This window comes from Myotis nattereri (genome assembly GCF_964212035.1).
Source record: "Myotis nattereri genome assembly, chromosome: 3".
In the NCBI taxonomy this organism is placed as follows: Eukaryota; Metazoa; Chordata; class Mammalia; order Chiroptera; family Vespertilionidae; genus Myotis; species Myotis nattereri.
The window spans coordinates 106988307-107015393 of record NC_138077.1 but is presented as its reverse complement, the minus strand read 5'-3'; positions in this window follow the sequence as shown (position 1 = coordinate 107015393).

Genomic DNA, 27087 nt, shown 5'->3' with positions numbered 1-27087 from the left:
TCAAAAGTTTTTCTTATTTTTTTGAAGTAGGCCTGTGGTGCTCTCAACTTCCCTCTCAGTACTGCTTTCACTGTGTCCCATAGATTTTTGGATTGTTGTGTTTTCATTGTAATTTCTTTAAAGAATGCTTTTTTATTTATTGTTTTATCTTTTTGGAAACTGGTTCATTGTTTAATAACATGCTATTTAGCCTCTATGATTTTGATAGTTTTTATTGTAGTTGATTTCTAATTTATGCCATTGTGATCTGAGAAGATACTTGATATGATATCAATCTTCTTGAATTTGTAGAGACTTAGCCTGTGTGCTAACATGTGGTCTATCTTAGAAAATGTCTCATGTGCACTTGAGAAGAATGTATATTCCATAGGTTTGGGGTGAAATTTTCTGAAGATATCAATTATTTCCATCTGATCTAGTCAGTCATTTAAGATTGATGTTTCTTCGCTGATTTTTTTTATTTATACAGTGGTGTCAGTGGTGTATTAAAGTCTCCTACTATGATTGTACTGCTGTCGATCACTCCCTGGATATCTTCCATAAGGTTTTTTATGTATTTGGATGCTCCTATATTTGGTACATATATGTTTAACAGAGTTATAGCCTATTGTTATATTGATCCCTTCAGTATTATGAAGTGGCCTTAATTATTTTTTGTTATGGCCTTCACTTTGATGTCTATTTTGTCAAATATAAGTATTGCTACTCCAGCTTTTATTTTTCATTTGCCTGAAATTTTTTTTTGTTTTGTTTTGTTTTTCCCATCTCTTCACTTTCAGTCCGTGTGAGCCCTATGTTCTGAGGTGGGTCTCTTGTAGACAGCATATATATGGGTCATGTTTTCTTATCCATTCAGCTACTCTATATCTTTAAATTAAAGCATTTAATCCATTTATGTTTAAGGTTATTATTGATAGGTACTTGTTTGTTTCCATTTTTAAATAATTCTTTATTGTTTAAATACTACATATAGTGTTACATGTCTCCTTTTCCCCCCATTGAGCTCTCCCTAGCCATCCCCACCCTGATACACATGCCCTCACCCCCCTACTGTCTGTGCCTTATGCTTATATTCATGCATACAAGTTCTTTGGTTGATCTCTTAACACCACCCCTCCCCTGTCTTCCCTCTGAAGTTTGACAGTCTGTATGATGATTCTCCATCTCTGGATCTGTTTTTGTTCATCAATTTATGTTGTTCAATATATCCCACAAATGAGTGAGATCATGTGATTTTTGTTTTTCTCCAACTGACTTCACTTAGCATAATAGTCTCCATGTCCATTCATGCTGTTGAAATTGGTATCTTTTTGTTTTTTACAGCAGCATAGTATTCCATTGTGTAGATGTACCACTGTTTTTAATCCATTCATTTGCTGAGGGGCATTTAGACTATTTCCAAATCTTAGCTATTATAAATTGTGCTGCTATGAACATAGAAGGGCATATGTCTTTTCTGATTGGTATTTCTGATTTATTGGGATATATTCATAGAACTAGGATTACTGGGTCAAACGGGAGTTCCATTTTCAATTTTTTGAGGAAACTCTATACTTGTGATGACGAATCTATGACACGCGAGTCAGAGGTGACACGTGAACTCATTTTTTTGCTTGATTTTTCTTTGTTAAATGGCATTTAAATATATAAAATAAATATCAAAAATATGTCTTTGTTTTACTATGGTTGCACATATCAAAAAATTTCTATATATGACATGGCACCAGAGTTAAGTTAGGGTTTTTCGAAATGCTGGCATGCCGAGCTCAAAAGGTTTGCCATCACTGCTCTATACTGTTTTCCACAGTGGCTGGACCAGTTTGCATTTCCACCAACAGAGCAAGAGGGTTCCTTTTTGTCCACATCCTCGCCAGCACTTGCTGTATGTTGATTTGTTGATAATAGCCATTCTGACAGGTTGAGATGGTACCTCACTGCCATTTTGATTTGCACCTCTCAGATGATTGGTGACTTTGAACATGTTTTCCTAAGTCTCTTGGCTTTCTGTATGTCCTCCAGTGAAACATGTCTATTTAGGTCTTTTGCCCATTTTTTAATTGGATTGTTTATCTTCCTTTTATTAAGTTGTATGAGTCCCCTATAAATTTTAAAGATTAGACCCATATTGGATATAACATTGGCAAATATGTTCTCCCCTGCAGAGGTCTTTCTTGTTGTTTTGTTGATGGGTTTTGTGTGTGTGTGTGTGTGTGTGTGTGTGTGTGTGTGTGTTTGCTGTGCAGAAGCTTTTTATTTTGATGTAGTCCCATTTGTTTATTTTGTCTTTAGTTTCCATTGCTCTAGGAGCTGTATCAGTAAAGATATAACTACGCTAAATGTCTGCTATTTTGTTGCCTATAGCTTCTTCTAAGATTTTTATGGTTTCCCATCCTACGTTTAAGTCCTTTATCCATTTTGAGTTTATTTTTGTGTATGGTGTAAGTTGGTGGTCTACTTTCATTTTTTTGGATGGATCTGTCCAATTTTCCTAACACCATTTATTGAAGAGACTGTTTTGATTCCATTGTATGCTCTTGCCTCCTTTGTCAAATATTAATTGAGCATAATGGCTTGGGTCAATTTCAGGATTCTCTGTTCTGTTCCATTGGTCTATATGTCAGTTCTTATGACAGTACCAGGCAGTTTTGAGAACAGTGGCTTTGACATATAACTTGGTATCTGGTATTGTGATCCCTCCAACTTTGTTCTTCTTTCTTAAGATGGCTGAGACTATTGGGGGCCTTTTTAAAAATTTCATATTAATTTTTGGGGAGTTTGATCTAGGTCTGTGAAATATGTAGTTGGTATTTTAATGGGGATTGCATTACATCTATAGATTGCTTTGGGTACTATGGATATTTTAATGATGTTGATTCTATCAATCTATGAACACAGTATATTGTTCCATTTGTTCATTCTCTCTATATATCTTTTTTCTATGTCCTGTAGTTTTCTGAGTACAGGTCTTTTACCTCCTTAGTTAAGTTTATTCTTACGTATCATAATTTTTTTGGTGCAATGGTAAATGGGATTGTTTTTTGTTTGTTTCTCTTTCTATGAGTTCATTATTGGTGTATACTAGTAAAAAGCCATAGATTTCTGGGTGTTAATTTTGTATTCTGCTACATTACCAATTTCATTTATTAAATATAGTAGTTTTTGATGGAGTATTTAGGGTTTGTTGTGTAAAATACCATGTCATCTGTGAATTATGACAGTTTTACTTCTTCTTTTCCAATTTGGATGCCTTTTATTTCTTCTTCTCAAATGATCGCTATGGCTAACAATTTCAGTACTATGTCAAACAGGAGTGGTGAGAGTGGGCATCCCTGTCTTATTCCTGTTCTTAGGAGAAATGGTTTTATTTTTTGTCCATTGAGTATGATGTTGGTTGTAGGATTATCATATAAGGCTTTATTATGTTGAGATATGCTCGCTCTATTCCCACTTTGCTGAGATTTTTTATCAAGAAAAGGTGTTGGATTTTGTCAAATGCTTTTTCTACATCGATTGATATAATTATGTGATTTTTGTCTCTCAGTTTGTTTATGTAATGTATCACATTTATTGATTTGTGGATATTGTACCATCCTTGCATCCCTAGAATAAATCCCAATTGGTCATGGTGTAAGATCTTTCTAATGTAATGCTCTATTCAATTTGCTAGAATTTTGTTGAGGATTTTAGCATCTATGTTCATCAGGGATGTTGGCCTGCAATTCTCTTTTTTTGTAGTGTCTCTATCTGGTTTTGGGATTAGGGTAATGCTGGCTTCATGGAAAGAGCTTGGAAGGGTTCCATCCTCTTGAATTTTTATTTGAATAGTCTGAGGAGGATAGGTTTTAGTTCTTCTTTGAATGTTTGGTAAAACTTCCCTCTGAAGCCATCTGGTACAGGGATTTTGTTTGCTGGAAGTTTTTTGATTACTGCTTCAATTTCCCCCATAATTATTGGCCTATTCAGATTTTTTTTATTCTTCCTGATTGAGTTTTGGAAGGATGTATTTTTTTACTAATATGTCCATTTCTTCTAAGTTGGCCAGTTTTTTGTAATAGAATTATTCATAGTATTATTTTTACAATCATTGGCATTTCTGTAAAGTCTGTTGTTATCTCCTCTCTTTCATTTCTGATTTTGTTTATTTGGGTCCTCTCTCTTTGCTTCTTGGTGAGCCTGGCTAGAGGTTCATCAATCTTATTTATTCCTTCAAAGAACCAGTTCTTGGTTTCACTGATCTTTTGTATTTTTTTTTGTCTCTATGTCATTTATTTCCACTCTGATTTTTATTATTTCCTTTCTTCTGTTCACTTTCAGCTTTTCTTGTTGTTCTCTTTCTAATTCTTTAAGTTGGGGAGTTAGATAATTAATACCATTTTTTCTTGTTTTTTGAGGTAGGCCTGTAATGCTATGAACTTCCTTCTCAGGACTGCTTTCGTTGTGTTCCATATATTTTAGATTGTTGTGCTTTCATTGTCATTTGTTTCCAGGATGTTTTTTTTTATTTCTTCTTTGATCTCTTTGGTAACCCAATCATTGTTTATTTAATAACATGCTATTTAGCCTCTAAGTGTTTGAATTTTTGTGATTGTTCTTATTGTAGTTTACTTCCAGTATCATGCCATTGTGATCTGAGAAGATGCATGATATGACTTCAATCTTTTTGAATTTGTAGAGACTTTCCCTGTGTCCCAATATGTGGTCTATCTTTGAAAATGTATCATGTGCACATGAGAAGAATGTATATTCTGTAGCTTTGGTGTGAAATATTTTGAAGATGTCAATAAATTTCATCTGATCTAGTGAGTTGTTTAGAATTGCTCTTTCTTTGCTGATGTTTTGTCTAGCACATTTATCCAGTGATGTCAATGAGGTATTAACGTCCTGTACTATTATATTGCTGTTGACATCTCCCTTCATATCTTCCAGTCATATATATATATATATATATATATATATATATATACTCCTGCATTGGGTGCATATATGTTTATCAAAGTTATTTTCTCTTGTTGTGTTGATCCCTTTAGTATTATGAAGTGGCCTTCCTTGTCTCTTGTATGGCCTTCACTTTGAGGTATATTTTCTCAGATATAAGTATTGCTACCCCAGCTTTATTTTCATTTCCATTTGCCTGAAAATTATTTTTTCATCCCTTTACTTTCAGTCTGTGTGAGTCCCTTGTTATGAGGTGGGTCTCTTGTAGACAGCATATATATGGGTCATGTTTTCCTATCCATTCAGCCACTCTATGTCTTTTGATTGAAGCATTTAGTCCATTTACATTTACCATTGTTATTGATAGGTACTTGTGTGTAGTCATTTTTAGTCTTTATGCCTGTGTTTCTTCTTCGCTTTCTATTTCCTCTTTTTACCATAGTCCCTTTACCATTTCTTGCATTGCTTTCTTGGTAGTGATAAACTCTCTTAGCCTTTTTTATCTGCAAAGTTCCTAATTTCCCCTTCAATTTTGATGATAGTGTTGCTGGATAGAGTATTATTGGATTCAGTCCCTTGCTTTGCATCACTTTGTACACTTCCTTTCATTACATTCTGGCCTGATATGTTTCTGTTGAGAAAGCATTTGATAACCTAAATAGTGGCCCAATGCATGGATTCATGCACATTTAAAGGAAAAGGATTAGAAGAAATATTTTAATATGGCTATCTGCCCTTTCTCTGTAATGGATGCTGGTAGCCATCTGTGGGATGATCAGCAGGATGATCATACTCCTGACTGGCTCCTTCAGTGCCTGGGAACCATATAGTAGTCCCACCTCCTGTCAACACCACTGGTCACCATCTGCAGGGCAATTGATGGGGAAATCACCCGCTCCACCATCCCACCGTGGTCCTGCTCTCATTGGGGACCATTGGGGCCAGCAACACTTCCCACTCCCAGTGCCACATCACTGATGCCCACCATGTTCTGCACCACACCCTGGTGGTCAGGCAACATTAAAGCGAGCAGTCGAACTCCCGGTAGAGGGGACAATTTGCATATTAGGCTTTTATTATATAGGTTCGGAGATCCTTTGTAGGCAACTGTCTCTCTCTTGTAGCCTTTAAGATTCTCTCTTTGTCCTTATCATTTTCCATTGTAATTATGATCTGTCTTGGTGTGAGTCTTTTGGGGATCATCTAGTTTGGGACTCTCTGTTTGTGTGACTTTTTCTTCCCCAAATCAGGGAAGTTTTCTGTCATTATTTCTTCAAATAAGTTTTCTAAACCTTGTTCCTCTTCTTGTCCTTCTGTATGTCCTATATGTATGTTACTTTGTTTAATGTTGTCCCAAAGTTCCATTAGGATCGTGTCCTGCTTTCCAATTTTTTTCTCCAATTGCTGTCCAGTTTGGTGTTGTTTCTCTACCCTGTCTTCTAACTCACTAATTTGGTCCTCCACTTCTTCTACCTACAGTTGAAACCCTCCATTGTGTATTTTACTGTAGCTATATCATTTTAAATTTCCCCTTGATTTTTACATTAGTTGTTGATCTTTTCATCCATCCAGTTTATGAACTGTACTAGAGGCCTGGTGCACAAAAGTTTGTGCACTTGGGGGGGAGGGGGAGTGCCTCATCCCAGCCTGTGCCCTCTTGCAGTCTGGGACCCCTCAAGGGGATGATCACCTGCTGGCTTAGGCCCGCTCCCAGGGGGATTGGGCCTAAGATGGCAATCAGACATCCCTCTGGCAGCCCGGCAGTCCTTGGTGGATGTCCACTTGCCAGCAGGGAGCAGGCCTAAACTGCAGTCGGATATCCTTAGTGCTGCTGAGGAGGCAGGAGAGGCTCCCACCTCCACCGCTGTACTGGCAGCCATCAGCCTGGCTTGTGGCTGAGCAGAGCTCCTCCCATGTGAGAGCACCCTGACCACCAGAGGGCAGTTCCTGCATTGAGCATCTGCCCCCTGGTGGTCAGTGTGTGTCATAGTGACCAGTCATTCCCAGTCATTCTGCTGTTAGGGTCAGTTTGCATATTACCCTTTTACTATATAGGATAGAGGCCTGGTGCACGGGTGGGGGCCAGCTGGTTTTCCCTGAAGGGTGCCCCGGATCAGGGTGGGGGTCCCGCTTGGGTGCCTGGCCAGCCTGGATGAGGGGATGATGGCTGTTTTTAGCTGGTCACACCCTCTTCAGGGTGGGGGTCCCCACTGGGGTGACTGGCCAGTCTGTGTGAGGGGCTGAGGGCCGTTTTCAGGCTGGCGGGTGACTGAAGCTCCCAACCTCTCATTTTTTTCTTTTTTTTTATTCTGGGATTTATTTACCATCTATGGCTGTCATTGGAACTGAGAGCTGGCTTTAGCTCTGAGGCTCAGCTCCAGCTCTGAGACCTCGGCTGCTGAAAGCAGGTATCTGGGTTTTGTTTAGCTTCTATAATTGCAACATTGTTTCTTAGAGTGCAGCTCAGAGGCCGGCAGCGGCAGGCGGGGAACCTTGCCTTGCTCCATCACTGGAGCAAGCAAGTCTCATGTTCGCTTCAGCTGCCTGGCTGCTGGCCGCCATCTTGGTTGGCAGTGAATTTGCATAATGCCTTGATTAGCCAATGGGAAGTGTGTCGGAGGTATGGTTAATTACCATGTTTGTCTATTATTATATAGGATGACTCTTACTCTGCATTTTTCCCTAACATATTGCATGCCTCCATTTCATTTAGTTCCTTTTCTGGTGGTTCCTTTTCTTTCCTTTGGGGGTTGTTTCTTTGTCTCCACATTTTTGCTATCACCAAAGGGTCCAGGCCCTGCATTGTGCGGGGCCTGTGGCTAAAGCTGTGAGCTTTGCGGGAGGTCATGCACCCCGAGAGTCACTGGAGGGCCCAGGTGCTGGGACATGCAGTGCCCGTTGCCAAAGCAGTGGGTTGGCAGGAGCATCACACACCCTTAGAGTCACTGGAGGGCCCTGGTGCCAGGATCTGTGGTCCAGTGGCTTCAGCCATTGGTTGGTGGAAGGGTCATGCACCCCAAGAGTCACCAGAGAGCCCAGTGTCTGGGATGCGTGGGTCCGTGGCTGTGATGGCAGTTTGGTGGGAGGATTTCACATACCAAGATTTATAGGAGAGTCCCAGCCCCAGGATGGATGGGGCCTGTAGCTGCTGTGGTGGATTGGCAGGAGGGTTGTGCACTCTAGGATTCACAGGAGACTGCAGCTGGAGAGGCTGGAGTCCCAGTGTCCATGGGTCTACTGTTAAGGTTGCAGGTCTTTGGCTAGAGTGGGTGTAGGATCCCAGGGGGTGTCTGAGGTCAGTCTGGGTGGAGGTGAGGCTGGGCTCCTACTCACAGCAGCTCTCCCCTAAAATATGGCGTGGTTTCTGTGCCAGTGTTGGCCACCCTGGAGGGCGTGCAATAATAGCAGGGGCTCCCCATTTAAGAGAGCCCAGTCAACAGCCCCCAGAAGTCCTGAAGGACCTAACTGTCCCTCATTCCCACACACACACCTTTCCCTTTCACTGTCTCATTCACTTACAATATGTTCCTTACTGCTGTTCTGTCAGCTGCCATCTTCAAGTCCCTCACTATTTTTATTCTTTATGCCCCCCTCCCTTTCTATTTCTTCCTTTCTATTTCTTCGTTTTACAAAAGTCCCATTACCATTTCTTGCATTGCTGGTTTGGTGGTAATAAACTCCCTTAGTTTGTTTTTTCTTTTTCTCTTTTTTTTTTTTTTGTCTGGGAAGCTCCTGATTTCACCTTCAATTTTGAATATTAGCCTTGCTGGGTAGAGTATTCTTGGATTCAGTCCCTTTCTTTCCATTACTTTGCATACATCATGCCATTCCTTTCTGGTCTGATGTGTTTCTGTTGAGTAATCAGTTGGTAGTCTAATAGGAGATCCCTTGTAGGTAACTTTTTGTCTTTCTCTTGCAGCCTTTAAGATGCTTTTGTCTTTTATGTTTGCCAATTCAATTATGATGTGTCTTGGTGTAGGACTTTTTTGGTTCATCTTTATTGTGACTCTCTGTGCTTCCTGGACTTTTGTTACATTTTTCTTCCCAAATTCAAGGAAGTTTTCTATCATTATTTCTTAAATCAAGTTTTCTATTCCTTTCTCTGCTTCCTGTCCTCTGGTACCTCTATTATGCGGATCTTGTGCTGTTTCATGTTGTCCCAGAGCTCTCTTAGAGTCTTCTTCTGCTTTTTCATTTTTTTTCAGTTGCTGCTCTGCTTGTGTGTTTTTTCTACTTTGTCTTTTAACTCACTAATTTAGTCCTCAGCTTCTTCTAGTCTACTGTTAAAACCTTCCATGGTGTTCTTTATTGCCTCTATGTCATTTTATTTCCTCTTGATTTGTATCCATGTTGGTGTATTGCTCATTCAACTCCTTATAATTCTGATTAATTTGCTTTTAGTTCTCATTCAGATGTCTGAGCACCTTTATAAACATTACTGCATTTTTTCTCTGCCTTGCCTCCATTTCACTTAGCTCCATTTTTGACGATTCCTCCATTTCTTTCCTTTGGGGATTTTATCTTTGTCTCCCCATTTTTTAAAAATATATTTTATTGATTTTTTACAGCGAGGAAGGGAGAGTGATAGAAAGTCAGAAACATCAATGAGAGAGAAACATCAATCAGCTGCCTCCTGCACCCCCCCCCCATGGGGGTGTGCCCACAACCAAGGTATATGCCCCTGACCGGAATCGAACCTGGGACCCTTCAGTCCACAGGCCGACACTGTATCCACTGAGCCAAATCGCTTACAGCTGTCTCCTCATTTTTCTGTGTCTTTGTATTTGTTTTTATGTCTTAGATCAAACTGCTATGGCACCCAGATTTTTTGGAGATGGTCTTATGTAGCCGGTGTTTTTTGGGACCCAGTGGTGCAGTATCTCAGAACCCCTTGGATGAGTGTCCTAGGAAAGCATCCTACTTGATATACTTGGGTTCTCCTAATGTAGTTGAGTCTTGAATATTATTGTCCTATTTATATATGGAGTCTCTTCACATGTTGTCTGACTATGTGGTTCACCTTCATGGTGTAAGCTGTTGTGGATATGCAGCTTGCTGATCCAGGTGATCCACTGATCCACCACTTGTGTCTGTCTCCACAGGCCTTAGCCACAAGCAGGAGGGGTCAATCTGCCCTCTACAGTAGCCTTTTTAGCTGCATTGGATCAGGGCTGGTTCAGCAAAGTTCCCCTGTCGCCCTGGCCCTCCCCTCTGCCCGCCTTTGCTTGTCAGCCAGCTGCCAATCTTAATCACTTAAAAGTCTGTTTCATACAGGGTTTTAGGATGGAGAGGTGCTGTTTAGCTTTCAGAGAACATGGTGGATGTGTTTTTCAGCCTCACTTGGTTGTTGATGTCCTATTTGTGGGAAGGATCTCCTTCTGAGTTGCTTCCAGTGAGGTTGGGGCTTGCTGGATTTTGCACTCATGTTGTTGAATCTGGTCCCTTGGTGTGTCTACCTAGATCTTCTGGAAGCTTTTCTAGTTCAGGTGAATGTGAGTTGCTGTCTTTTTCTGGCCCTGGGCAACCTGATTGAAGTCCAAGAGGTTGAAGCCCCTAATTGTCCAGTGGTCAGGGACTCCTTAGCCCAGAGGCTGGGTCTACCTTGAGTCTCACACCTTGATTGTCTTTGTTCTGTGTTGTTCTCCCTTTCCCCATTTATCTTGTCCCTCAAGTGTCAGCTGTGGATGCTCAGGGTCAGCAGGAATGCGAGCACAGCCCCACTATCATACAACTCCCTGTGAGGTCCCAGCGCCCACTGGCATGGGACTCATTGTGCAGTCCCAGCACCTGTGGCAATATGGAACACAAGGTTCCTCTGGCATTCACTCACTGCATGGTCCAGGAGCCGGAGTAGGGTGGTGCATTAGGTCCCTGTGGTGTTGCCTCACTGAGAAGTCCTGGAGCCCATAGACAAGTGGCATTTGACTAACTGTGGGGTCTCCCTGGAGACTGCAGTGGCATTTCCTTGCTAGTTCCTGCTGGCAAGTGTCTCACTGCATGGGTTCAGGGTGATGTCCAAGGCAAGTCTGGCTGGTTTGAAGGCTGAGCTCCTATCTTTCACTGTTCCCCCCTTCAAGATGGTGTGGTTTCTGTGCCAGAGCCCTGCCCATTCAGGGATTGCCTGTGTTGGTAAGAGGGACTCTTTGTCCAGGAAAGCCTGATCCACCAGCCCCTGAGACTCCTGTGAGATTTAACTGTCCCATTCACACATACACACCCCACACATATCCACACACTCCCCTCTCACTTCCTTAATCCTTCACACTCTCCCTCACTGTCATCCTGCCTGCTTCCATGTTTTTTCCTGGAGCATCCTGCATTTATAATAAATGCTCTGCCAAAATGCTGTGACTCCTTTTTTCAGACACAACTTTTGTTTTCAGTGATTAAAGATTTTGTAATATAAAGAGAATACAAATAGATAAAGACACATTCCTAAATACCCTATTCAAGAATTGCATAACTTAACTTCCCTATCTAATTCATATATTTACTATGGCATTATCCATATTTAGTAATTTATTTCTCTTGTGTGTGTTTGTTGTCCATACTTTGATAGAAAGTTAATTTTATTATTTACAACATGTAAATAATAGGCTCTGGCATATAGTAGCATTCATAAATAATTGGAAGGAATGGAGGAAGAAAGAAAGGGAGGGAAAGAACAGAAAGAGGAGGAAGAAAAGAAGGAAATCGGATATGTGTGAACCAGAGAAAAATGAATGAATGGTGTAATACAACCCACTTCCATATTCAATTTAATAATTTTGTGGGACACAGTGGCATTGGATTTAGTGACCTACCAAGGGATAAACAAATAAAAAAATAGTGTCTTACTTGTATACATCACTTTATAATTTACGTAATTTCTTCATATGCATTATTTGTTTCATTTTCACAGTAACTCCATGAGACTGAAATCATTTCCTGTCTTCTTTTACAAAATAAGAAACTGAGATTCAGATAGTTTAAATGACTTTACCAGATAATAAACAGCATAATCATAATCAAACTAAAATCCTTTAAGTTCATAAATTTCTCAGGAACATAATTTAATTTTTATTAAATTAATAGTATACAATGTAGTGAATTCCTGCAGAAAAGTCCAAACGGTATTTGCACCTACCAAGGAATAACAATAGTAATAACAATGACAACAATACTAACATGGCTAAGTAACAGAGTATATTGATTACTTACTACTTTCAGAAACTGTTCTAAAGGTCTACAATGTATTTGTTTATTTAGTCTTCACAAAGTGTAAAAGGTTCCATTACCAGGTCTACCCTATATGTAAGAAAAAGGACGTGCCAAAAGGTGAAATAACTTATGTAAGGTCACACAGTACAGCAAAACTGAGACCTAGTTTTTATTATTTTCTGTTTAAATATCTCTGTCCTTGATATAATATAAAAATACACTTAAAATAAGATTAATCATAGTTAACTCATAATGTCAATCTAAAAATTTTGGACCAGTCTCTGAAGCCAGTTAGCTGTGTTTTTTGGCAAAGCACTTCCTGTTTTGTATCTGCTTTTTTCCCATGACATGAGATTAAATGGAATGATGCCTGAGCTACCCCTGAGTTCTAAAAATCTAGGATGAAAATTTTCAGTTTTCACAGCACTGCAGTAGTAGACCAGGAAAGAAAAATTCAGAGTAGAAAAGTCAGCACATCAATTATCAAAATGATGAATCAAGAGGAGAAGTAAGCATCAAAAGTAACATAGCTATCTATTCTTCAATTATTTTAATACTCATCATTTATTCTGTCTACAGCCATTCAGGGTAAACCACTTTTAAGGACATATTTGTGATCCTTCATTTCAATCTTGAATTACTCCAGAACTTTGAAGGTGGGGTTCAGGCTAGAGAGCAAGTACAATAATCAAGTCTCCCATGGAGGCTGAAAAGAGAGAAACATGTGGAGGTGTGACTCAGATACTCTGGTTGAACTGGCTCCCTTGTAACCCAAGATCACCAGTAACCTCTCCAAGACTTCTTTCTGCATTGGCTTTTGGAATACTAAATTACCTTGATTTTCATTTTCCCTTTCAACTTCTGGCCTTCTGGTTTTGATTAGGCTTTTCTGATTTCTTAGCTTTTTAATATATTTTTAAACATGAGAATCGTAAGGTCTAGTTCTTGACTGTTTGTCCTTCTTTTGCTTAACTGTCCCTTGGGAAACTTGCACCATCTAAATGACTAACTGGAATTTATGAGATTATGACCTAGTTCTCTTCATTCCTATTACTTCGTTTCAGTTAAATGTCTCAGCATCACTGTAAGTTAAATAGGTATAAATCTGAAAAAAATAAAATTTTCCCAAACCAGTACTCTAATTGGAATGTCCTTTATGGTTTTGCAATTTATCTCTCTTCTACAACCTAGTCCCTTCATTCCTTTTGCAATCAATATTGATGGATGAAATAACAAATACATTATTTTTTATGTTTTGTTCTAGTTTGGATCTAGATGATAATATCTAAATCTTTTGAATGAAGAGAATTGTAGATATAACTAATCAAATTTTAGCCAAAAATTCTTAAAAAATAAAGCTTAAAAATATTAAATAAGGGAAGGGATTAATTGGAAGAGTAATTTGTATTTTTTCTTCTATATTTACATTTACAGTTAAATATAAGGGATAATACATGTCCTATTAGTCAAAAACTACCTTTGGAAGGTATTTAAATTATATAACTATTTTATCTAAGTTTCTATTTCTACTTCTCTCTCTCTCTCTCTCTCTCTCTCTCTCTCTCTCTCTCTCTCTTTCTCTCTCTCTCGATTATCCTATTCATGAAAATTAGTATAATTATTGAATAATACTTAAGTGATGGACATAAACTTATAAAAGACAGTTTGAATAGAATTCATGGACTCAATGTTTGTTCAAGTGTTCACATCAGCTTGCGCTCTGAACCTTAAAACTCCTGGGAGCATTTTAGAGTGGAAAGCAGGCTACTTGATGGAAATCGGGTATTAGTTCTTGACAGACCACCGAAAGCTTGATGATTTTTTAAAATTAGTACAAAATTCTCTGAGTGCCATTGTTCTTCTCTGCAAACTGGATTGTCATGCCAAACAACTCTGAGTACTTACAAATTCTAGGATGATGTGCTTTCCAATCTTGTTCTCAGGCTGGTCTCACTCAAAAAGAGCAGTAAATGAATGTGAATAAAAGAAGTAAAACTTATTTGAAAAGCATATTTTAAAGCTTAAAACATAAATTATAAATGTAGAGGTGTTTGGTGCCCCTCCAGAAGAGACTTTAGAACCATCAGGTAAAATACATTGTTATGTGTAGATTTGTGAGGTTGGTCTCAGCTACTTTTAGAAATCTCCTTGAGTACTCATTAGGGGGAAAGTACTTTTGCATGTTTTGAAATGTGTCATCAACTTGAGAATATATTCAATTAAGGTGTCATGTCTCATCTCAAGTAGGAAAACAAAGGTAAAAAGTCAAGTGGTACAATAGCATTTAACAGCTGATAATAGTGTTTCTACTTGATTTGGTGTAATTACCTGGATTGAACACACTCAGCTTCAGAATTACAGGCAACCATTAATTACCTGTTCCCTATGCCAAAGTGTATATGTTTTTCATGAGCCGTTAGGGTCAGAAGACAAAATGAAGTACAGCAATTCGTTTTATGTAAACTTTAGTTTGTGATATATTTTACAAGACTTTTGGGAGACTACTAATTTGAATTACAACACCACTTATGAGCTAATATTGGATAAAAAAGAAATTTGCCAACTTAATTCATCAATCAACCCTATAGACTTCAATGAAGTCTGCAAATTAGAATTTTTTTCTCAAATATACTGTTTACAACATTTCTACCCGTAAGTATAGTCAATTTCTAGAAAAATCTGATGACTTTATCCTGTGGGACAGGAAGCAACATATTTTCTCCCCCCACCCCTCTAGAATCCATGGGTATGAGGTATTAAAAGAGAAAGACACAAAGAAAAAAATTAAAAGTTCTGCTTTGGCATTTTCTTTAAACACTGGACTCAAATTTTAAATTGCTTTTCAATTATTGTAAACTAGTGGCCCAGTGCACGAAAATCATGCGGGGGGGGGGGGGTCCCTTAACCTGGCCTGCACCCTCTCCAATCTGGGACCCCTTGGGGGATGTCCAACTGCAGGTTTAAACTGGCAGTCGGACATCCCTCTTGCAATCCAGGACCGCTGGCTCCTAACCACTCGTCTGCCTGCCTGATCGCCCCTTACCACTCTGCCTGCCAACCTGCTTGCCCCTAACTGCCCTCCCCACTGGCCTTCTTGCCCCCAACTGCCCCCCTTCTGGCCTGCTCACCACCAACTGCCCTCCCCTCCTGGCCTGATTGCCCCTAACCACCTCTACCTCGGCCCTGCCACCATGGCTTCGTCTGGAAGGTCTCCCAGAAGGTCTCCTGGTCTAATTAGCAATACCCTTTTATTAGTATAGATAGAGGCCTGATGCATGGGTGGGGGCTGGCTGGTCTGCCCTGACAGGGGTCCCGGATCAAGGTGGGTGTCCCCTTGGGGGTGGGGCCAGCCTGAGTGAGGAGCCTGGGGTGATTTGCAGGCTGGCCATGCCCCCATCGGGGTGGGGGTTCCCACTGGGGGGTGTAGCAAACCTGGGCGAGGGATTGAGGGCTGTTTTCAGGCTGGCCACATACCCTTTGGGGTGGGGGTCCTCACTGGGGGCGTGGCCAGCCTGGGTGAGGGGCTGAGGGCCCTTTGGGGGTGGTTTGCAGACCACCAAGCCCCCGGCTTTGTCCGGAAGGACCTCCAAAGGTCTCTTGATCTAATTAGCATATTACTCTTTTATTAGTATAGACTAGAGGCCTGGTGCACAAAAATTTGTGCACTTCGGGGGGGAGGGGGGTCCCTCAGCCTGGCCTGTGCCCTCTCGCAGTCTGGGACCCCTCGGGAGATAACGCCCTGCTGGCTTAGGCCTGCTCCCAGGTGGCAGAGGGAAGACCTAATCCCTAGGTGCAGCCCCTGGTCGGGCTCAGAGCAGGGCCGATTGGGGAGTTGGGGCACCGCCTCCTGTCATGCACAGAGCAGGGCAATTGGGAGGCTGTGATGCCACCCTCAGTCACGCTCAGGGTCGGGCCGATTGGGGGGTTGGGGCACCGTCCCCTGTCACACTCAAGGCAGGGTCGATGGGGAGGTTGCAGCGCCACCCCCTGTCACTCACAGAGCAGGGCCCATCAGGGGGTTGGGGCGCCGCCCTCTATCACCCACAGAGCAGGGCCGATCAGGGGGTTGGGGCACTGCCACTCTCACACTTAGGGCAGGGCCGATGGGGAGGTTATGGGTCTACCCCGGCACACACAGAGCAGGGCCCATGTGTGTGTGTGTGTGGGGGGGGGGTGTTGGGGCGCCGCACCCTGTCACACACAGAGCAGGGCCCATCAGGTGGTTGGGGTGCCTTCCCCTGTCAGGAACAGAGCAGGGTGGATAGGGAGGTTGTGGCCCCCCCCCCCCCCGTCACACACAGAGCCGCAGGGTGATCAGGGGATTTGGGCGCTGCCCCCTGTCATGCTGATCCGGGTGCTGGGAGGCATATTACCCTTTTACTATATAGGGTAGAGGCCTGGTGCATGGGTGGGTGCCGGCTGGTTTGCCCTGAAGGGTGTCCTGGATCAGGGTGGGGGTCCCCACTGGGGTGCTTGGCCAGCCTGACTGAGGAGATGATGACTGCTTGTAGCTGGTCACACATCCTTCAGGGTGGGGGTCCCCACTGGGGTGCCTGGCCAGCCTGGGTGAGGGGATGATGGCTGTTTGCAGCTGGTCACACACCCTTCAGGGTGGGGGCCCCCACTGGGGTGCCTGGGTGAGGGGCTGAGGGCTGTTTTCAGGCTGGGGGTGACTGAAGCTCCTAACCGCTCCTTTTTTTCTTTTTTTTTTTTTTATTCTGGGCCAGCTTTAGCTTTGAGGCTTGGCTCCAGCTCTTAGTCCTCCGCTGCTGCAAGTAGGTTTCTGGCCTTTGCTTACAATGTTGCGATTCTGCTGGCTGAACCCGGGGACTAAAGCAGGTTTCTGGGGTTTTGTTTAGCTTCTATATTTGTTACATAGTTGCTTAGAGTTGCAGCTCAGAGGCCTGCAGCGGCAGGCGGGGAATGTTGGAGTCCTCTGTCACTGAAGCAAGCAAGCCTCATGTTAGTTTCAAGCTGCCTGGCTGCCGGCCGCCATCTTGGCTGGCAGTTAATTTGCATATTGCCCTGATTAGCCAATGGGAAGGGTAGCAGTCGTACGCCAATTACCATGTTTTTTTTTAGATAGGATGCCAGGTTCACATTTCATTGAATGCAACAATGAGCCAAGACATTGTAACTTGGCTTCATGCAGGAAATACAAAATTTGAAGTTTTACTAGGTAGTTTACTGGATCTTCTATGACAGCATATCCAGAAGTAAAGTGCAGCCTCCTTTGCAACTATCAATTCAGTGTCTCCAATTACAGTTTTCAGGTTGTACTCTGCACTAAGATGCTAGGAAATGTGAGTGGGATCTGAAATCAGACTAGGTTCATCTCTCCAAGTCAGAAGTCAGGGGCAAGAAGCTAGAACTTTGCTGCATCCCTCCTGACAATGAGCAGCTTTTTCTAACGTCACCCCAGGAAGAAGCTTTTTCCTGAAGTAAACCAAGAGGCTATATGTGAGAGCATAGGGCCGTGATCTTTTTTCCCTCTAGCATAATTCTCTATCTGAACGTTTTATTAAAATGTATGCTCTATTCGAAAAGGGATGATGTCCTTATTTTCCTGTCTAGCATAGTGCTAGGCTCCTAATAGACACTGAATGCATGTTTGTTAATTTAGTGGAATCTGGAGACCATGGAGTAAGAGCTTGGTTGAGTTAAAAGCTAAGCCTTTGCACAACTGCAGAGCATACCATGTACATGAGATGTTATGAAAGTGGCACCACGTGGAGTCATGCAAAAATATTACATAACTTTAGGTGGGCACCTAATTTTATAATGGTATACACTGTTATTTTCTAAAGAATAAGTATCTCAATTAACATGGGATAATGCACTTTTCATGCATAATAGCTTACAAGACTTAATTTATTCTTAAAAGTTAACAAATAAAGATATTTAGCACTATCTTTTAGATGAATTAACTGTGCAAGCTTCTTGCCACAGTTCCATGACTTGAAGAGTTACACACAGGCTATTTCCTCAGCAAGGCCTCTTTGAGAAAGCACAATTGTCACCACTGTATGTGGAGAGCCTGAATTGAAGGTTATAAATAAGGATGCACTTTACTTGTGATATGCTATTAAAGAAGGCAAGAAAAAATTGATTTCCAGAAGTTTAGAAGATGGGAAGGATTATTGCTAATATCAAGTATATTCAGAAATAAGATATTTCAATTAAAGAGAAAACATGTCTGTGTAGGACCCTAATAAAGAGAAACCATGTGAGGGAACAACATTTCTTTCCTTAAAAATTAGTTTTTAGTAGTATATATATTTAAGTGTGAAGAATTATTTTATGTACACACATAGTGAAGTGATTACTACAGCCAAGCTAACTAACATATCATCTCACATAGGTACCATTTTTATATGTAATAAAAGTACCTGAAATCTACTCTCTTAGCAAATTTCTAGAATTTAATACAGTATTATTAACCACTAGAGGCCCAGCGAGCAATTGAAATCACAGGAGCAGGCACCCTGCCTCCCGCTGTGCGAGGAGGCACCCCCACAGGCCGCCATGGGAGTCAGGCCGTGGGCGGCTGGGACCACGTCTGCCTTGCGCAGCACTGGGCCACTGTGGGAGTCAGGCCTGACTGGCGCCGTGGGCAGCCGGGACCTGCGCCTGACTTCCACCCCAGGCCTCCCCTGCCCCCTGCCTATGTCCATTCCGGGGCTGCCTGAGCTGGCATGGCAGCTCAGCCAGCCCCAGGCCTCCCCAGCCCCCCATCTGGGTCCTCTCTGGGCCTCCAGAGCCACTGCCCCAGCTCAGGCAGGCCCCGCCCCGCCGTGTCTGTCTCTGTCTCTGCTTCCATGCCTAACCTATGCACGCAACTTCCTCCTGTCCGGCCAAGACCCGTTATGTCATCCCGGCCTAATTTGCATATTACCTCTTTATATATATTGATAGTCATCATGCAGAACGTTAGTTCTCTAGACTTTCATCCTGCACAACTGTATCTTTGTACTCTAAGAGCAGCATCTCTCCATTCCCACTCCCCAACCACAAGTAAAGACCATTCTACTCTCATCTCTATGTACTTGACATTTTTTAGATCTCACATATTAGTGAGATTACTTAGTTTTTCCCTTTCTATGTCTGGTTTATTTTACTTAGCATAATGGCATTTAAAATACTGCTCACCAGAGATGTCTTTTTAAAAAAAAAAAAAAAAGAAATGATTTTAGATATAATAATGTTACATGCAATAAATATTATTTCAAGAAAATATTAAATATAATAATATTATCAAAACTGTACTAACAGTATAAAATCAAAAATTTGTAGGAAATATTAAAAAATCTGCAAATAAAAAGATTACTGTTATTATAGTCTAAAATATTTTTTTTCTCTAGCTCTATTTTGGTTCATCAGTTTTTTTGTTCATTATATTCCACATATGAGTGAGATCATGTGATATTTATCTTTCTCTGACTGGCTTAATTCACTTAGCATAATGCTCTCCAGGTCCATCCATGCTGTTGCAAATGGTAAGAATTCCTTCTTTTTTACAGCAGTGAAGTATTCCATGGTGTAGATGTACCACTGTTTTTTAATCTGATCATCTGCTGATGGCCACTTAGGCTGTTTCCAAATCTTAGCTATTGTAAATTGTGCTACTATGAACATAGAGGTACATATATCCTTTCTGAATGGTGTTTCTGATTTCTTGGAATATATTCCTAGAAGTGGGATCACTGCGTCAAATAAAAGCTCCATTTTTAATTTTTTGAGGAAACGCCATACTGTTTTCCACAGTGGCTGCACCAGTCTGCATTCCCACCACCAGTGCACAATGGTTCCTTTTTCCCTGAATCCTTGCCAGCACTTGTCATTTGTTGATTTGCTGATGTTAGCCATTCTGACAGGTACAGGTGTGAGTGGTACCTCATTGTTGTTTTGATTTGCATCTCTTGCATGATTAGTGACTTTGAGCATGTTTTCATATATCTCTTGGCCTTCTGTATGTACTCTTTCAGAAAGTATCTATTTAGGTCCATTGCCCATTTTTTTATTGGATTGTTTATCTTTCTTTTGTTAAATTGTATGAGTTCCCTGTAAATTTTGGAGATTAAATTCTTTTTAGAAATAACATTTGCAAATATGTTCTCCCATGTAGTGGGCTTTCTTCTTTTCTTGATTGTTTCTTTTGCTGCAGAAGGTTTTATTTTTATATAGTACCATTTGTTTATTTTCTACTTAACCGTAGAAAAAAAACCGTTAATCTGCTGGATACGGTTTGCTAATATTTTGTTGAGGATTTTAGCATCTATGTTCATCAGGGATATTGGCCTGTAATTCTCTTTCTTTGCAGTGTCTTTATCTAGTTTCGGAATTAGGATAATGCTAGCCTGATAAAAAAGAGTTTGGAAGTGTTCCTTCCTCTTGGATTTTCTGAAATAGTTTGAGGAGTATAGGTGTTAGTTCTTCATTGAATGTTTGGTAAATCTCCATTGTGAAGCCATCTGGATCTAGGCTTTTGTTTGATGAGAGTTTTTTTGATTACTCAGATTTTTTGAATCTTCCTGATTTAGTTTTGGGAGTTTGTATTTTTCTAGGAATTTGTCTATTTCATCCACATTGTCTAGCTTGTTGGCACATAGTTGTTCATAGTATTTCCTTACAATCTTTTGTATTTCTGTGGTGTCCGTGGTTACTCCTCCACTTTCATTTCTGATTTTATTTATTTGGGTCTTCTCTCTTTGTTTCTTGATGAGTCTGTCTAATGGTTTAACAATTTTGTTCATCCTTTCTAAGAACCAGCTCTTGTTTTCACTGATGTCTTATATTGTTCTTTTAGTCTCTATGTTATTTATTTCTGCTCTGATCTTTATTATTTCCTTCCTTCTACTTTCTCTGGGCTTTTCTTGTTCTCTCTCTAGTTCTTTATGTTGCAGGGTTAAATAGTTTATTGCTAATTTTTCTTGTTTTTTGAGGTAGGCCTGTAGTGATATGAACTTTCCTCTCAGGACTGCTTTTGCTGTGTCCCAGAGATTTTGGGTTGTTGTGTGGTCCTTTTCATTTTGTTTCCAGGGAATTTTTGATTTCTTTCTTGATCTTTTTGGTAACCCATTCATTGTGTAATAACATGCTATTTATTCTCCATGTGTTTGAATCTTTTTGGGTATTTTTACTGTGGTTGATTTCATTCCACTGTGATCTGAGAAGGTGCTTGATATGATTTCAATCTTCTTGAATTTGGAGAGACTTGTTTTGTGTCCTAACATGTGGTCTATCTTTGTGAATGATCCATGTGCACTTGAGAAGAATGTATATTCTTCTGTGTTGGGGTGAAATGTTTTATAAATGTCAAATAAATCCATCTGATCCAGTGTGTCCTTTATAGTCTCTGTTTCTTCTTTAAGTTTTTGTCTGGAAGATCTATCCAGTGAAGTCAGAAGGGTGTTAAAGTCCCCAATTATGACTGTATTAGTGTTAATCTCTCTGTTAAAGTTCTCTAGAAGTTTGTTTTATATATATATTTAGGTGCTCCTATATTGGGTGCATATATGTTTACCAGGGTTATATTCTCTTGTTGGGTTAACTTTGGTATGATGTAGTGACCTTTGTTGTCTCTTGTGGTGACCTTCATTTTGAAGTCTATTTTGTTGGATATGAGTGTTGCTCCTCCAGCTTTTATTTCTTTACCATTTGCATGGAATCATTTTTTTCCCATCCCTTCACTCTCATCCTGTGGGTGTCTTTTATTTTGAGATGGGTCTCTTGTAGACAGCATATAGTTGGGTCATGTTTTCGTATACATTCTACTATCCTTTGACTTTTGATTGGAGCATATAGTGCATTTACATTTAGGGTTATTATTGATAGGTTCTTATTTATTGCCATTATATTTCTGTATGGCTAGTTTTCTCTCTCTGTTTCTTCTTTTCATTACAACAATCCCTTTAGCATTTCTTGTAATACTGGCTTGGTGGTGATGTACTCCTATAGCCTTTTTTGTGTGTGTGGCAAGCTCTTTATTTGACCATCTACTTTGAAAGATGGCATTGCTGGATATAGTAATTTTGGTCTCAGATCCTTGATTTCCATTACCTTGAGTACTTCATGCCATTCCCTTCTGGCCTGTAGAGTTTCTGATGAGAAATCAGGTGTCAGCCTTATGGGAACTCCTTTGTAAGTAACACTTTTCTTTTCTCTTGCTGCTTTTAAGATTCTCTCTTTGTCTTTAATTTTTGGCATTTTAATTATGATATGTCTGTTTGTGGGACTGTTTGGGTTCTTCTTGTTTGTGGTTCTCTGTGCCTCCTGAACTTGTGTGACTTTTTCCTTTACCAGATTAGGGAAGTTTTCTGCCATCATTTCTTCAAACACTTTTTCTATCCCTTTCTCCCTTTCTGCCTGGCACACCTGCTTTTCTAATATTGTTATGTTTCACATTGTCCCAGAGCTTCCTTAAGCTGTCCTCCTATTTTTTTAAAATGTATTTTATTGATTTTTTACAGAGAGAAAGGGAGAGGGATAGACAGTTAGAAACATCAATGAGCGAGAAACATCCATCAGCTGCCTCCTGCACACCCCCTACTTGGGATGTGTCCGCAGCCAAAGTACATGCCCTTGACCAGGATCGAACCTGGGACCCTTCAGTCCATAGGCCAATGCTCTGTCCACTGAGCCAAACCAGTTAGGGTGTGTCCTCCTATTTTTTAATTGCTTTTTTTTTTTTTTTTGGTTTTCTGGTTGAGTGATATTTTCAACTCTATCTTCTAATTCACTGATTTGATCCTCAGCTTCCCCTAATCTGCTGTGTGTTCCTTCCAATGTGTTCTTTATTTGTGTTACCAGTACGCCATTCTTTATCTCAGACTGTTCTTTTTTTATAGTTACTATATCTATTTTCATGCTGTTGAGCATCTTTACCATAATTACTCTGAACTCTGTTTCAGATAAGTTTCTTGTCTCTGCTTCATTTATCTCTTCTCCTGGAGAATTCTCTAGTTCTTTAATTTTGGGGTTGTTTCTTTATCTCCTCCTTTTGGCTTTCTGTTTGGGTTTGTGACTATGTATTAGGTAGATCCTATCCACCTCTCAATCTCTAGTGCAGGACAGTGTTAAAGGCTGTTTCTGACTAATTAGATCAGGCAAAGACTCAAAGCATCCAGAGACCACCTCTGCCTACAGACTGATAGGATTCTGACTTAAATTGCCCCCCAGGCAATCATCCTCAGGTGTGAGAGTTTTTTTCAACAGGTTGGACAATTGCTACTGCCTGGAAGCTAATTGTTATTTTTAATCTCTTAAGTGTCCTCAGGGCAAGGTATTTTCCTATAGGGTGTGTCAACTGTCTTCCCTTCAGGCAAGGCAGATTTCTATGTGAAAAGATGTTCTCCACTGCATGAGGGAATGACTCGCCCAGGAAACTTAGGGTGTCTGCATTCTGAGCTCTATCTCCCAAGTCCCCAGTCCTGGCTTCTGCCTTCACAGCTCCAGTCCACTTCACCCTCCCTCTGCCAGAGCACAAGGTGGGTGGCTCCACAGGGAATTTTGTGCCTTGGCCCTTTAAGAGGGTGTCTGAATTTTCAGCTGTTATGTTCTGGCAGACAGCACCCTGCTACTTTTCACAACCAGATGTTATGTGGGTAACCTCCTCAGTTCTGGTGCTTTCTTCTGGGGGCCCAGCTTGGGGATTTTATCCCAAAGTTCTCAGTGGCAACCCCCTACAGCTGAGATATCTCTCCGGGACTTCTGTTCCTGTCTGTAAGCACCTGGCCAGCCCTTTCACACCTCCATCCCTCCTACCCATCTCTATGCGGTCTCCACTTTTGGTCCTCGGGTGTCAGGGTTCTCTCCTGTGAGTTTTCCATTGATTATTCAGGAAATTTTTCTGAATTTTAGTTGTAATACCAGTTTGTTCCTGGGAGCAAGTTCATGTCACATCCACTTATTCTGCCACCATTTTTGATCTCCCAGAGATATCTTTGATAATTGCAGGTAAAGGACATATGAATAAGTGGAAGAAGAAACCCAAAACAGAGGGGAATAAACCCATAATTTCATGATAGAGATGTTGAAATGTATAGAAAGAATAGTTGTGAATGAGTCTTAGGACAAACAATATTAGAGTGATTTACAAATATATTTAAAGCTAGAATAAGGAAGATGAAAAGAACATTTCCCATCACTGGGAAAAAAATTATCTTTATTGTTGAAAGTATGACAGATGGCCCCTCTTGTTCCCCTTTAACCCCTTCTAACACATACCCATCTCCACCCCAGGCCTTCACCATCCTATTGTCTGTGTCCATGGGTTATGCATATATGCATTTAAGTTTTTAGTTAATCTCTTCTTACACACCCAACCACCCCTGCCTTCCCTTTGAGATTCAACAGTTTGTTCAATGTAATATTATGCTTGTATCAGCACTGCATAGTCATATATGTCCAATGATGATGAAATTAGGACACATCGGTAGGTGACAGAAAATAAGCATTACTTTGGAACCCTATTTTGTTTCTAGATTCTCTATTAAGAAGAATGACCTTAAAATCAAAATGGTCACAGTCAATTGAATTAATGAGAGATAGAATTTCAAGTCAAGTGGGGCTAATGAGTGTGAATACAAACTTTAGATTTAAATACTGATACTTCTACTTATGAGTTGTGAGATGTTTACTAACTCATTGGAGCTCTCTGTTCAGCAGCACCCTCTTCTGTAAAATGAATGACATTGACCCCATAACTCTTTTAGGAAAAAATGAGAATCAAGGAAGCAAACATAAAATAGCAACACTCAATTACTTTAACTATTATTACTATTATTTGAACCCAAGTGTTTACCTCTATCCTTCTTTTAAGTGTTGGAAAGCAAAATCTGTATCTGAAAGGGTGAGGGCTATGCCCTCCATCTTACCCTGGATCCTTCATTTTTGTGCAGCAGCCTTAGCCATGTGCTCAGCAAGGAGCTTCTTCCCAGAAGCCCAAGCCTCTGCTAGCCACACCTAGAATTTCTTTAAACTAACCAATGAAAATCAAGGGACGTGCGCACCATAGACACAACCACATCTTGTGTAACAAGACCCTGAATTGCCCCTGGCCAATGGGCAGGGCCCACAGTCATCTCTCCTCCCCTTACTCCAACCCCTCTATTAAACCCCTTTTCCCACAGGGTTCTCGTGCTCTCTCGGCCGCTTGCCACTGCGTCGGCGAGTGTGGCTGACGGGGAGCCCAAGCTAGCTTGAATAAAGATTCTCTGCTTTTGCATCGGACTCGGCTGGCTCCCTGATGGTCTATTGGCGATCCTGAAATCTGGGCTTTACAGTATCTAGTTGTTATAACTTCATTCCCAACTCCAAACCTAAACACTTCAGGCTTAAATAAATATTTGGTGAACAAACAAAAACATCAAAATAATATGAGTATTGAGCTGTTTTAAATGTCTTTAATATCCTGGGTTCTTACTAATTACACCTCAGGAAAAAACATCTACAGATATGATCATGAACAAACAGTAATTATTTAAGAATTTTGACAAATATGACAAATTTCTGAAATATAGAATAAAGAAATATTCTAATTTTATTAATTTTATTGGGGTGACATTGGTTAATAAATTATATAGGTTTCAGGCATACACATCATCAGTACTCTGTATTGTGTGTTCACCACTCAAAGCCAAGTCTCCTTTCATCACCATATATTTGAGCCTCCTTGTAACATGAAAAAAAGATTGGATTTCAGAAACTACTGATTATAAAGATTTAAAAGTTGATTGGCAACATAATTGTAGAGTGAAGCATGGAATAAAAAGCTGTGTTCACTCAGGAAACTGTGTTCTCTTAAGGAAGCCAAACACATGCAGCAAGAGGAAGAAATGTCATATAATTGAATTTTAGCAACAACAAAAAAGTCTCAAAATATATTTATAAACACACATAAAAAAACAGATAAGACAACAGAAATCCAGTGGACTCTCCTTATCTGAGGGGGACAAGTTCCATAACTGACAGTGGATGCCTGAAACCATAGATAGTAGCAAACCTTACATATAGCATGTTTTTCCCTACTTCAGTGGTTCTCAACCTTCCTAATGCCATGACCCTTTAATACTGTTCCGCATGTTATGGTGACCACCAGCCATAAAATTATTTTCGTTGCTACTTCATAACTGTAATGTTGCTACTGTTATGAATCATAATGTAAATATCTGATATGCAGGATGCATTTTCATTGTTAAAAATTGAACATAATTAAAGCATAGTGATTAATCACAAAAACAATATGTAATTATATATGTGTTTTCCGATGGTCTTAGGCGACCCTTGTGAAAGGGTCATTCGACCCCCACAGTTGAGAACCGCTGCCCTACGTGTATATATACTAGCGATAAAGTTTAATTTATAAATTAGGCACTGTGAAAGATTAAAAACAACAATAATTAAAAAATAATTATACCAATATACTGTAATAAAAATTATGTGAATGTGGCAACATTAAGTAAAATAAGGGTTACTTGAACAGAAGGTAGGTAGTGTATACAGTGTGGAGACATTGAACAAAGGAATAATTCATGTCATGCATGGGGCAGAGCCAGATGGTGAGAGATTTCATCACACTACTCAGAATAGCATATGATTGAAAACTGACAAATTGCTTACTTCTGGAATTTTAATTTTAATTTTTGGACCTTAGTTGACCATAGATAACTGAAACCTTGGAAAGTGATGAAAGGGGACTACTCTTTTAGGGATTCATAGCTGCCTTAATGACAATAAAGGGACAGAGTTTATTATTTATCTTACCAGGAGGATATTCTCACATGCTCGTACACTACTAATACTACTTCCAATAATCTGTATTCAAAAATGCTTGGGGTCTGCCCTAGCTGGTTTTGTTCAATGGATAGAGCATTGGCCTGCAGTCTGAAGGGTCCTGGCTTTGATTCCAGTCCAGGGCACATTCTCGGGGTTGCAGGCTCAATTCCCCAGAAG